Source organism: Phyllostomus hastatus, unplaced genomic scaffold (assembly GCF_019186645.2).
Source record: "Phyllostomus hastatus isolate PE091 unplaced genomic scaffold, TTU_PhHast_1.1 phas_contig_196, whole genome shotgun sequence".
Lineage (NCBI taxonomy): Eukaryota > Metazoa > Chordata > Mammalia > Chiroptera > Phyllostomidae > Phyllostomus > Phyllostomus hastatus.
In genome coordinates, this window is record NW_025333709.1 from 22,502,459 (window position 1) to 22,515,599 (window position 13,141).

At 49.1% G+C, this 13,141-nt stretch overlaps 1 protein-coding gene across 10 annotated transcripts in view; it reads left to right on the forward strand.

Moving 5' to 3' along the window:
* Positions 1 to 13,141, forward strand: part of CUNH4orf19 (chromosome unknown C4orf19 homolog) — a 78,905-nt gene that overhangs the window by 62,466 nt on the left and 3,298 nt on the right. For 3 of the 10 annotated variants that reach the window (XM_045834448.1, XM_045834451.1, XM_045834453.1), the window contains exon 3: positions 53 to 334. The exons of 2 other annotated variants lie outside the window; for them this stretch is intronic. The gene's annotated coding sequence lies outside the window, so the exon portion shown is untranslated. Of the gene's footprint in view, positions 1 to 52; positions 335 to 2,661; positions 2,751 to 7,306; positions 7,326 to 10,844; positions 11,052 to 13,141 lie in introns of those variants that run through there. 5 more of the 10 variants (XM_045834449.1, XM_045834452.1, XM_045834450.1 and 2 more) reach the window with 4 other exon arrangements.

The window sequence follows — 13,141 nt, forward strand, 5'->3', positions numbered from 1 at the left end:
TTACCTCAACCTGGGACAGTGTAAGAACCCGCGCTTGTGGACCTTTACCCAGGGCACTGGCCATTGCTGGGAGAGGAAGACCTTGCGAGAACTGCACTTACTGCCTTCACTCGAGTCTTCGGTTGCTGACTGCAGTCAGGCGTCTTTCCGGGGTTGCTCCTCCTCTCCACCACACGTCACTCCAGACCTCTGGCGTTCAAGCTTTGATTCTTCGCTCCTATGACAGACAGTCTTGCCTAGCATATCCATAAGAAACTCAAGTCTTACCGCCCCAGCATCAAGAACTGTATCTCCACTTGCCCTGGCCCCTTTCCTTCTGGGTTCTGAGGAAGAAGTGAGTATCCTTGCTTCTTTCGAAAGGTTATACTTTCATGGGTGACCTTTGTCTTTCCAGTAACAAGTTGTATTATGTGCATCAGAAGCAAAACAGGCCATTTGAAGCTCTCATTCTAGATCAAAAGGTTTCCACAAGTATATTGACGTGGTTGAAAAATAAGAATCAGGGCAGGGAATTAACTTTTACAGGTTGTCTTGGCTTGATATCCTCTATTTTTCCTCACTGTCTCGGCTGTCTTCAGTTTCTTTCTGTCATCTGTTTCCTCCTCAGCATGTAAAATATATTTACTCTCTCTCCCTGCAAAACCCCCCTATGGTCCTGTATCCTCCTACAGTGTACCTGCTCCCTTCTTCATCTGCATCCCAGAGGAGCTCAGTAAGAGCCCCCACATGCCTTTTCCTCTGTCCCAGTCATTCCCCAACCCACTGCACCCCAACGCCCATGTCCGTCATTCTGTAACCTTCCCTCCCTTCTTACCATTAACCCCCTTGTTACTAAAACCCGCACGCGCTTTTCTTTCCCTCCCTTTCCTCTGAGGCACTTGGCACTTGTAGTGGCCGACTTCCTCATTTCTAACTCCCTCCTCTCTTCTTGGTACAATGCCTGACGTCCCTCCTCCTTCCCTGAACACACTTCCCGGTCTCCACCTAGTCAGAGCAGACATTTGGGGAAGGGCAGTAACCAGGAGACTCATGGGCTCCACATGGCTGAAAAGGCAAGAAAGACACAGCAACAATTAAAGAAACATAAGTATTAACGTTGCGCTGAGAAGGCAAGGTGCAAGGTGAGATGGGTGTGGGTAGGCCGGGTCTCAGTGGGCTGGAGGTGCAGTGAGACAGCAAAGGAAATAGCTTACAATGAGGCCTTTGGACTGAGAAAGAAGCATCAATTGAAAAGAATTTAAAAAGAAACCTAAGTTCAAAGATTTGAAAGAAGGTTAGCATGGCCAGGGAGAAAAAGAGAGATGATACACTAGAGGGTTGTATGTTACAGAAAAGACTCTGTCCCTTATTTTATAAGGTTCTTATTGGTTTCCGGTGAGTTATTGGTGTTGATTCCCATTAGCTGCTGTAGTGTTTCTATCCAGTCCCTTCCTGCAATGAGTGAATGAAGAACCATTGCTCCCAGGGGAACAACGTGGTTAGGGTCCTGCAAGCCTTTGGTCACCACGTTTTCATCCATCAGTCAGTACATAACCTGTTTTCATGTGTGTTTCTGCTTAAAGGCACCCTACTTGATATACATACTTAATCCATCAACAGGGAACTCAGGGCTGACAGCGTGGAACTCACTCCTGGGTGAGTTTTCTCTGTAAAGCACCTCATAGCCCTGCAGAACACTAGACAGCACTTGAGCACTGTGCTTGGGGGCCATTGTAAACAGCAAAATTGCAAACAAAAAGCGTAAACATCTAAAAAGAAAAAGCATGACACTAAATGAATCCCAGAAAAGCCACTTGTTTACAATACAAGAACTGGAACGAGAAGGAAGAGCGTCGCCTTCTTTGAGCTCTCAGCCGGAGAAGCACAGGCGTTAGACGACTCAATTGTCTTTGCCACTTTTTGCAACTCCACGAGTGATCTCAAAAGCACCCCAGGTATCCATTTGGGTTACAAATAAATTTTAGCAAATAGGTGAATTCACAAATACAGAATCCACAAAGGAGGAGGATCAATTAACTATGCACATTAAGTGTGTGGATTATCACTTGATATATAGGAAGCTCTATGTAAGTTTGATATCTTTATCATTTTCTTCATTCTTTTATGTTATTAAATATCCTGAGGGCATTGGACACCTCTGAAAAATTTCAGGCAAGGGAAGTGAATTCAGATTTGTGTCCTGAAAAGATCATGTGACTTCTGTGTGGAAGATGCAGAAGAAGACAGGAGCCTATCGCAGTGACCCAGGTGGGAAAGCAGTTTCAGGGCCATGGCAGTGTGTGCAGAAAGGGTGACTTTAGGGAGAGGGGGTCGGGAGACGGTGGCATCCCCGCCTCCCCGCAGCAGCATTCCTGCATTCCCGAGCTGGCCTCGCTCCCCTGGAATGTGCTCTGGAACTCCACCAGCACCACTGGCTGCTCACCTTCGCCCACAGGCCTTTCTAACCTTCCCAGGGTCACTCAGGCACTCCTTGCCTTATGTAACATTTGATGTGACATGTCTGTGTAACGCCACATTAGTCATCTCTGTATGTATCTGTCTCCCTTGGTGGACTGTGAAGGATCCAGATCCCTGGAATCAAGTTCAGTACTTGGCACATAACAGATGCTCCAGAAATATTTGTTTGCATGAATGGGTGATGATGATTCCTTCAACCGACAGGAGAAATCTTCTGCCTCTTCCTGTCCTGGTAACCAGCAGAGTGTCTTGCCTCCAATAGGTGTCCAAAGACCCTTACTCAGCCTTTTCAAGTAAGAAACTATTTTTTACTATAATTCGAGGAAATGTTGGGATCCTAATTCCATACACAGAGGGCCATCTACAAATATGGGACGATCTGTTTTTTCTCGTCCTCTATTTTATACTTCCAGCCTTGAGACCCCTTTTATAAAATGAGGTGATTGGGTGTGGTGTTCTCTGAGATTCTCTGTTGCTTGGGCACTCTAGGATTCTGGGAACTACCCAGAACTGGTTCATTCCAAGCATCGAACTATGAGCTGTGCTTGATTGTAAAGCTGTCATTATCTGGAGCCTTATAAGGCTGTATTGTATAAACTTTTCTCCATGTCATCTCCTGGAAAACTTCCTTGTCATTTCCAGGACTTAAGTTTTTCTAAATGCTGCAGGTTTCTCCCAGACTTTTCCAACTTCCCAGATAGGAGCACTTGCCCACATTGGACACATGCCACAAATGGAAGGCATGCCCTGATTCCCGTGGGGTTGCCGGGGTGGGGGTGGGGGGGCTTGATCAGAACATCACCCATTTTAGGCACCCATCGAGTGCCTAAGAGTGACTAGTGCCCAGTGGTTCTGTTCTTAGAGATGATGACCATGAACATGACAGCAGCCAACGTTTATTAAGAACTTGCTACTTACCAGGCACACTTTGCCAGGCCTATCACGTTTAAATCATGTGATCCTCATAGGAACCCCGCATGATTCAGTGCTACTATCTTCTCCACCCAGGAGGGGTTTAGAAGCTTGGGAAGGAATCTAGGTTTGTGCATAAAAGTTACACCTCACGGCAAATGGACTCATTTTGGGTGGGAAAAGGAAGAGAACTGGATAGAGGTGATGGAGGGGCTAAAGTCCCTTCCTCAACCACCATGACCTGCCCTATGGCAGGCACACAGCAAGCTGCAACACGTATGCAGCTTGTATGTTAAACAGCATCAGTTTTTGCAGAGTTCAGACTGTTGTTGTGTGTTGTTTGGTAACGTAGCCAGAAAGTCTAGCCAGGAAGAGGCACGCCTCCTCTCATACAGAGGGGAGTTATGCAGTCACTGGTTTACGCAGGCATTGGAAGAGCCGGTGCGGCAACACAAAGACAGCCAAGCCAAAAAGACGTTACCAGCCCGGGGTGAGACACAGAACCAGAGGATGGGGCAGTAGTTGGAACCCAGGTGAGGAGGAGCTGTGGTCCTCACTGCCTCCGTGGAGGGTAGGGCTGTTGGACGTCCAGGCTGTGGCAAAGACGTGCCTGTTGCTGTGATGAACAGCATAGTTTCCAAAGCAAAGAGAGCAATGGGGGAGGGGAACCTCGATATCTCCCATCTTCCCCTTCTAGTCTTCCACCAGCACCTTCCTTTGGTGGGACCTGTGCAGATCCAGAGGGCAACAGTCCCTTGGCATGGCGGCGCCCGGAGACACTGGGCGAGGGCGAGGAGGCAGGGACGGAGCTCAGCGCAGGCAGGCGGTGGACCGGCAGTGTCCGCTTTGTTCCAGCTCTTCCCCCGCTGCGAAACGGTTCAGGTTGTTCGAATTAATTCTGGATTATTCGACACTTGGTTTATTTTAACTTTTCCCCAGACAGAAGACTAAAAGACCGACCATAAATCACAAAGGTTTGAAAGCAAACTCTGTAAAACAGACACAATTTTTAGCAATGTAAGAGGATCGTAAAGTAAAACAGTGCCAGCTGGGGATGGGATCGGCAACAGCAACTACACAAGTTTGCTTCGGACCAGAATAATGTTCTAACCAAATGGTCTTGTTGGCCAGCTTGGTTTGGGCCATATCTTTTGTCACCAAAAGGGGCCAATGTGATGGTATGGTAAGTAGCTTCCTCACTGTTTGCCCGGAGCTCCCTAAGCCAACCAGGGTTCTTAGGATGTGAGTCCCACCTGTCCCACCTTTCAGTAAAGTTCCCCCAGACCTGCCAGCAACACAGCCAAGCAGAGCGGCCCGGACTGCCCTGCCTGCTTTACAGCAGTACGGGTGTAGCCCCAGACTAGGGAGCTGGTTAGAAACGCAGGTCATCAGCCCGCTTCAGACCCAGGTGGATTCCGTACGGGCCCTGTGCCCTCTCCTCCTCTGTGTGTCCAGCAGGACCCCCACCTTCTCTCTCTCTCTCCCTCTCTCTCCCTCCCTCTCTCTCTCTCTCTCTCTCTCTCTCTCTCTCTCTCTCTCTCTCTCTCTCTCCCTCCCTCTCTCTCTCTCTCTCTCTCTCTCTCTCTCTCACACACACACACACACACACACACACACACGTCTTCATTCACTAATGGGTCTCCTCTCGTCTGCTCCAGACGGGACCTCACTCCCAGGAACTCCAGTGCAGGGAAGAGGGGCCGGGCTGCTCCGTCTCTTTCCCTGAAACACCTCCCACCAAGGACACAGGATGGCCCCAGGGGACCAGCGAGGCATCTAGGGGCCCACCACCAGCTACTAGCAGAGTGGGACCAGTTCTGTATGCCTTCTGTTTAATTTTAATAGCTCGTGCAAATTCAACCTGTTCAAACACAATATCATGAAGTTATTTTAAGTAAAAATAATGGGCTTCCTTCCCCAGAACCTTCAAATTGGGCCATATTTATTTTGAGGCTTATCTTTACCTCCTAGTTCACGCCCACACACCTCATCTGGAAGATGGAGCCCCGAGACCAGCTCCCACCACGGGTAGCCCGTGGGTGGGATCCGGGGGGAGGAACTGGACCCTTGCACACCCCCAGGCTCCGTCCTCCCTCATCCTTTCCCACAGAAGTGTTGTCCAGACATACAGGTGGGAGAGAGAAACCCAGACTCTCCCGTTTGGGGGTTTGAGGAGCAGTCATTGCATCAGAAGTGGCCCCTGTAGAATTCAGCGGTCTGGCCCGACTACTGAACAAGCTTCCTGCCAGCCGGAGCTGGAGAAGGCTGTGCTTATGTGGGGCCGTGGCCACCACGACTTAAAGGTGACACTAAGTGTCTGAAATTTTTACCACATCCCTCACTCCCTAACTTTGCTTCACGGCAAGACACCGACACTGTTTGTGCCTTAATTCTCCTGTTTCTGAGACCTTTCCCCTAGCAAGTCCCTCTCTTAAAATTAGCTTAAATAACCACTCTGCACTGCCATCTGGTGATGAAAAGATAAAACCACACCTATGAAATTCTGTCCACATTTCAAAAGAGAATCCAGTTCCCTTTTGCAAAAGCTACTGGTTCACAAGTTGCTGCTCATTGTGTAAGCCAGTGGACTCCAAAAACAACAGAACCTACAGAGACAGATTATACTGACACAATATGAAATACTATGTAATGTCCATAACTATATAAATATTATATAATTACATATTATATAATCAGGAAAACAATAGCAACAGTGCTAATAATAACCAAACTGTACCACTTGATAACCTTTACCATATTTTTCAGACTATATGACGCACTTTTTTTAACCGCATTTTTTGCTTCAAAAATCTTTTTCCTATTTTCCTCCTCTAAAACCTAGGTGTGTCTTATGGTGCAGACCCCAGACCCATCTAGGTTTTATTTTATTTTATTTTATTATTTTATTTTATTTTATATTTATTTTTGCACCTAGGTTTTAAAGGAGGAAAACAGGAGAAAATTTTTTAAAGCAAAAAATGTGGTAAAAAAGTGCACCTTATAGTCCAAAAAATATGATATGTCCATTTACTTATCTATAGAATACTGGTTTCTACCTAAAAGGGTTATTGTAAAGCTGAATGAATACCTGAAAGTCTTTAAAACAGTGCTTGATAAACACGAAACACCCAGACGTTAACTACTTACAATTATGAGTAAGTACTGGGAGTATGCCATACATCGTGGTGAATGCCTTACATACTTTTATCTCATTTAATTTTCCGAGTGACCCTGACAAACAGGAGCAGTTACCGGTCCCATTTTGCAGATTAGACATCCGATGCTCTCAGAGGCTGAGGAATGTGCCGGAGGCCACAAAGCTAGCAAATGGTGATGGTGGAACTGGAGCCCCCAACTCTAAATTGTCGTTCAACCGCTCCGCGGAACTTCTGAGGTGGTGTGATGAATCTTCCCAAATGTCTGTATAAATTCCATCCCACCCCGCACACTTACCACCACCCCCCCGCGCGCGCACACGCACACACCATAATTTGCTCAGGAAGCTGCTGGGATGCCATGCACTGTTTCCCCAGAAACCAGCCCCATGCCCCGGGCCAGGGGCGTTCGCAGGAGAGGTGTGGACTCCGTGAAAACTCTGCGTCTAACAGCTGTGCCTGTTCGAGAAACATCTGTCTTACGAACGAAGCACGGACTAAGTCCTACATCAGAAAAGGGAGAAACTGGCCCCCGGCCCGGAAAGGGCCGTGTGGAATGTCTTTAAGATGCACCAACAGGACTGATATCCTGATAGAAGGGCCCCGGGGCAGAAAAGAGGAGTGGCGTTTTCCCTGTTGTACCAAAGGTGCTCCTCCCCCGCTCAGCACGGACCTCCGGGATCCTGTGAGCCCAGCAGTGAGAAGGTTCCCGGGGCCAGGACCCGGCTTACTTCCCCAGAGTCGATGCCGTGGAAGGGCACGGGCGCCCTGCAGACGGACAGACAGACAGACGCCCTCCCGGTGAGCAGCGCCAGCCCCGAGAAGGGCCAGGGGGGGCAGCACCTCACATGGTGCCGTCTGAGTGGGGCCCAGGCAACCTTTCACTGAGGAACCCCAATCTCCACCCTGACGTCCTCAGAGACCGATTCTTTTTGCTCCTAAAAACGGACTTCTGACATGGTTTCCTATGAAAACATACCAGGAGGCCAGTGGTTGCCAGACGGTGCTCTGGAACCCACTGGGAGCCTCCCGCCCAGGAGCCTACCCCTCCCCCAGCCCATTCCAGTGGAGAAGCGGGTCCTGCAGACTCTCCTCTACCCTCACAGGGTCCCCCTGATCTGAGTCCTCACCCCTCCCAGGACAGCACTGTGATGCACTCTCTCACCCCATCTCAAGGCTCCAGGGTGCTGGGCGTCGTTCTTCCTGGTGAAGAGGGGAGCACACCTCTACCAGAGGCCTGCAGGCCGCAGGGAATGAGACGGAGACCTTAGGGCCTGAAGGCAGGCAACGGATTGTTGGGCGGGGTGGGGGGGGCGGTGGGTGTGGACCGGGCCCCAAACACACCCTAACGGCGGGGCGGTGGGGTAGTTGACAAATGGTTGAGTGGGGCTGCCCACCTATGAAAGGGTCATGCTGGTGCCCGCCTGGCAGGGGAGACCTCGGGACTCAGGGAGGGAGCCGTGTGCTCCAATGCCGTGGCTTCCTTTTGCAGAAACAGAGGAAAGAAGAGACTCGGCATCTTCCCCACATCTCAGGGGCTGGTGACGGAGCCATTGCCAGGACATGTCTTACACTGGGCACAGGCGTTGCCCAGCTGTGTTCGCCGAACACCATGTGACATGATTCGTTTAGGGCACAAACCTCCCCCAGGTGACTAGGACGCTCACTTCAGCAGTCATTTCTCCCAACATGTCACACAAAATACAAGTTTTGTTGGTGGTTAATAGTCTCTTACGAAAAAAGAGAAAAAAGTTCTGTGGTCAAGTAATTTCGACGATTTCTAGGTTCCACCAAGTGAAACAGTTCCTTTCGGCAACTACGAATGTGCTCATCTTTACTCTCTGCCGTTCCCAAAGCTATTTGGGCAAGGAACCCCCTTTTTTAGCAGAGTGCTTCTTACAAACACCCCTCCCGGCACACAGAGACCCCATGAAACCCAGTTCGAGGGGATGCCAACACCTACCTCACGGCACCTCGACTAGTGGGAAGGCGTAAAATGGGCTGTTAGATGGTGCTGGTAAGAAAGGCCTTCTGAGAGTCTTCGGGTTTTCCGCAATCAGTGAAGCGCAGCCTCTTTGGGGAAAAAAGGAAACACGCCAGAAAAAATGAGTCCCAGAGAGTTTCCAAGGCCTACCCAGAAAGGAAGGAATGGTGTGAGGGAATAGATGGGGTCGTCCAGAGCCTGTCTCCTAGTCCTCGTTCAACTGCAGAATCTGTGCCGTCCGTGAGGTCAGGCTGGCCATCTTTAGCCTCCTTGGTAAAGCACCTGGGAGCCGTTTTCATTCATCCCCCTTCAGCCCGGGAGCTCAGCACCCGGGGGCAACTCAGCTAAATATCTGTGGCTTCACCTGCCCACCAGGTTACGTGAATTCCCTGCCATTTTCTATAAACATTGGCAAGTTGGCTTTTCAAAATGGAGCTGTAATTTTAAATGTTTAATTTTATTATGTCTCTCTCCCAAGGACTTCGTCTCTGATAAACTCAAACCACATCCCAGCAGGCGCTTTAAAAGCTCGGTGACCGGAGCCCCCGAAGCAGAGCATCCTTCGCTCTGGCAGTGCACCCGGGAGGTTTCCTTGTTTCCCCAACGGGGAGGGAGGAACCCAGGTCCCTCCCCTCTCTCCCAGCCCCTGCCCATGGCTTTTCCTTTGGGACCACAGGGGAGTGAGAGATTTGATCAAGGAAAGGGGTAAACCCTCTGTGGGAACTTCTAAAATCCCACATGAGTCCCTCACTTCTTCGGCACCTGTCAGTCAGCGCCAGTCATTCCTTCGTTTGAGTAACAGTGTGAGGTGTTCTGAGGGAGCTGGCCCAGGGGCTGGCCTAGGTTAGGTCTCGCCAGTGAGGAAGGAGCTCACGTTCATGGGCCAGCAGACAGCAAGTCCGCTGCAGCGCCTGACCCTGACTGTGAGGCCCTCTCTCAGCCGGGGCAGCGCGCAGGATGGGAAGTGTGTGTGCATGGGGCTGCCTGTGGGGCAGAGGCCTTCAGTAAATAAATGCTCAGAGTGACAGCTGAATGCACAAAGCTCAGTGGGATTTTGATCAGTTCCTGCACACTTCTTTTTTCTTCTCTTGTTTCATTTTGACATCATTTCAGGCTTACAGAAAAACTGCAAGGAAAATACAAAGAATCCCCATATACCTCGAGTTTGAGAATCTGTCTTTTAAAAATAATATTTAATATTTCATAGCCTAATTAAGTATGATGGACATAGCTATTATAAATCTAAGAAAGTGTTTAGCTAGTATATGAATAATTTCAAGCAAGCTGATAGGTTTTTGCTACTACTTTTTCATTTGAAATGTTTTCTCTATTGTCTTAGTTCTGTTTTATTTTTAACTGTCATGTTTATGGCTTATTTTATATAAATTTTATAACAAAGTGACTAAATTAAAAAAAAGAATCCCCACTTACCCTCTACCCAGGGTCCCCAGATGTTAACGTTTACCACTTTGGGTTTATTCTCTTTCTCTAAATGCACACGCACACACTCACACACAATTTTTTTCCTAAATCATTTTAATAAGGTACAGATTCTATGCTCTTTACTCTTAAATGCTCCACTGTGTATTTCCTAAGAACAAGGGCGTTTTTTTAATGTAGCCCCCAGAACCCTGATTAAAATTGGAACATGAACATTGATTTAATACTACTACCCAATCTGCAGAGGCAGCCCTTTCCTGCCGGGTGAAGCCCTCTCCTGTATTCCCTTCACTCCCTGATGAGTGTTCAGCCACTTTCCCCACCTGGTTAGCAAACTCCTGGCTCTCCCCAGTCCTGCCCCTTCTTCCCACCTCCCCCCCTTCTCCCCCTTACGAAACAGGATTTTTCCAGCAAGGAGACCTGACTCGTAACTGATGGGACACTGCCATGTCCATCCTCAAACATGCGACTGTTTAACGTCAACACCAAGCCCAGGGCAGAGCCAACCCCCAACACGAAACCCCAGGCAGCAGCGGGCAGGCGCCAGCGGTGATGGACACCCTGCCCTAATGGTATTTGCTTTTCTCCTGTGCAAACGAGATGATGGCTGTAAAGGGTATTTGCCCTTTGCCTTGCAGTTGCTTTTCTGTACTCCAAAGAGAAAGCAAATTTTGACTGTGCCCAGTAATAAAGGGCACCTGACAACCGATTTCTCACCTTCATGCTGGCTGTCGTCAACGTGAGCAGGACAGAGGAAGCAGATAGGTGGCCCATCTCGAACTCAGTCTTACTCCACAAGAATGTGTATTCTTCCCAAGTCTAGGTCTCACCCTGGACAAGGAGTACTTCCTTTCTGCACCCACCAATGGGGGAACGCCTCCCTAAAAGCAGGATATAGGTGTGGGAGTGACATATGGAAAGAGGAAAAAAATGAACTGGATATTCGCCATCATCAAACAAGGAGGAATAATTGTAGATACGGACGGGCAGAGGTTGGCTGAAATACATTAGCCCCCGCCCTTTCCACCAGCAGTCACACCGCCTTGGACACCAGTGCTGGGCTCGGGGAGAGAAGGAATGTCCCTGGGGAAGGCAAACACCAGGTGAGGTGAGAGAGGGCAGAACCTCTACCCGGGCAGAGGCTGTGACCAGAGCCCGGGAGAGGGGCGGAGCATGGCGCTCAGGTGTGGGCCCAGCTCTGTGGGGAGCCCACGTGGTGTGCCCTAAAGGGAGGCAGGGGGCTGGGGGGGAGGGGCGGAGACTGGAAACTTGATCCTGCAAGGGGACAACCATGAAAACATCCTTCGCAGTCACGTGGCTTTGAAGAAAAATATAGATCCTGTGGTTTTCCTGGGGCAGAGACAGGGAACCCTAAAAGCCACAGGTGACGTGTAAATTCTGTAAGAAACAGGAAGTGGTGGTCGTTAAATCTCAGCAGTCATTGCGTCTTGGGTGCACGTTGCTTATGTGGCCACAGCGGCAGAGGGAGGGGACAGATCCAGCCTGGCCATGCTTCCCCAAGGTCGACTCAGCCTCTGCGTCACTGGCAACACCAGGTGTCACTCCAGACATGCCTGTCTTCCTTCCTCCCTCTCAGAAGGAACCCTTCCCCCTGTGCGACGCTTCAACTCACCATCCTGAAGGTGGCTGATCTCTTTCAATGATTAATATTTTACATTTGTTCCAATTATGTTTTATCGCTCGCATTTCACCCTCTCTCAAACACTTAAAAGCCTTTTCTTTTCTTTCGTTCCTTTTTTTTGGGGGGCCCCTATCCTCCTGGCTGATTGTTTTGTTTTGTTTTTTGGTAGAGTCCTAGGTAAGCAGAGGTGCTGCCAGTGCGGGAGGGGGCAGGGTTTGAGAGCAGGGGATGGAGGAAAAGCGGGCAAGAGGGGAGGACGGGGTTGATGGAGGGAAGGAGGTGCACGTGGTGCATTGTATCCTGTTTATCCAGCTGACTCATGGATCATTAGCAGAAAATGGACATAAATGGGGAGCAGAGGCTGGACACACGGTCCTGGGTTTGGGACATGGTTAATTTAATTGAGAGTGCTTTGAAGAAGGAAAAAAGTTGTACACACATATCGTGGGCTAAGCCCTAATGACTTCTGTCTGCAGAACTTCTGTCGCACTTGGGGTTTGTGTCTTTCAATTAGTGCCACAGTCGGTAGAAATACACCATTTGGCCCATATGCCAGAACAAGTATCACCTGGTATTAATGTTCTTGTTTGTATGCGTTTGTCATGCAGGTAGGCTACATCTTTTTCAAGTGCAAGGCCACCATCTTTTTTTAAGCATGCTGTATCCAAACGAAGCTGAGTAATAAGTATATGCTTAGTATGAGTATTAACTCGTATGATCCCCAACAACATCATGTGTAGGTATGTCATTATCCCCATTTGAAGATGAAATGGCTGAGGCCCAAAGTCATGTAACCAGGAGGAGGCCGAGCTGGGCTCTGGACTAGATAATCCAGGCAGATCTTCCCATCGCAGATCTGTAATCACGTCAGCAAAGATCTCCTCCTCTTGTTTGTTTTTGGTCAGATGAGGTCGCACTCACAAGTTGCAGGCATGAGGATGTGCATATCTTTTGGGGGTGGGCTTTTTTCACCCCTGCATAGGAGGTTATTTGTGGATTTGATTTATCTATGTAAACCTCGTCTCCCGTAACCAACCAACCGGTCCACACTTCTTGGAAAACACCAGGCATCTTCTCGGTGGGTAAAGGCTTGTGAGGCAGCTTCCTGGGAAATTCATCCATGCCTGAGAGGAGGAAAGAGCGAGCAGGGCAGGCGGTGACCCAGCCAAGGATCGTTCTCTGTTCCGAGCGCCGACGTCTAGTGGAGACCGAGGGACTGGGGCTTTCTGTTCTTTCATGGGATTGTCTGTCTAAAGGTCATACGTATTAGAGATGGAGAGTGACTTAAAGGTTTTTCCACACTCATTTGTAGGATTTTCAAAGGAAAGACCAGAACAATATGGTCAATTTTACATGAAGAGAGGGTTTTATTCAGAGGCCAATTATGGGGAGGAAGGGGATGCAACCTTGGGAAAGGGCGGGAGACAGTGGGCTGTTGAGAAATGAAAGAGGCACAGACATGAGTCTGTCTGCAACCTGGAAGCCCAAGAGGCCATGTCCTTGAACCACAAGAGAGTAGAGTCCATGAATTACGGCCAGAATCGTCCCTGG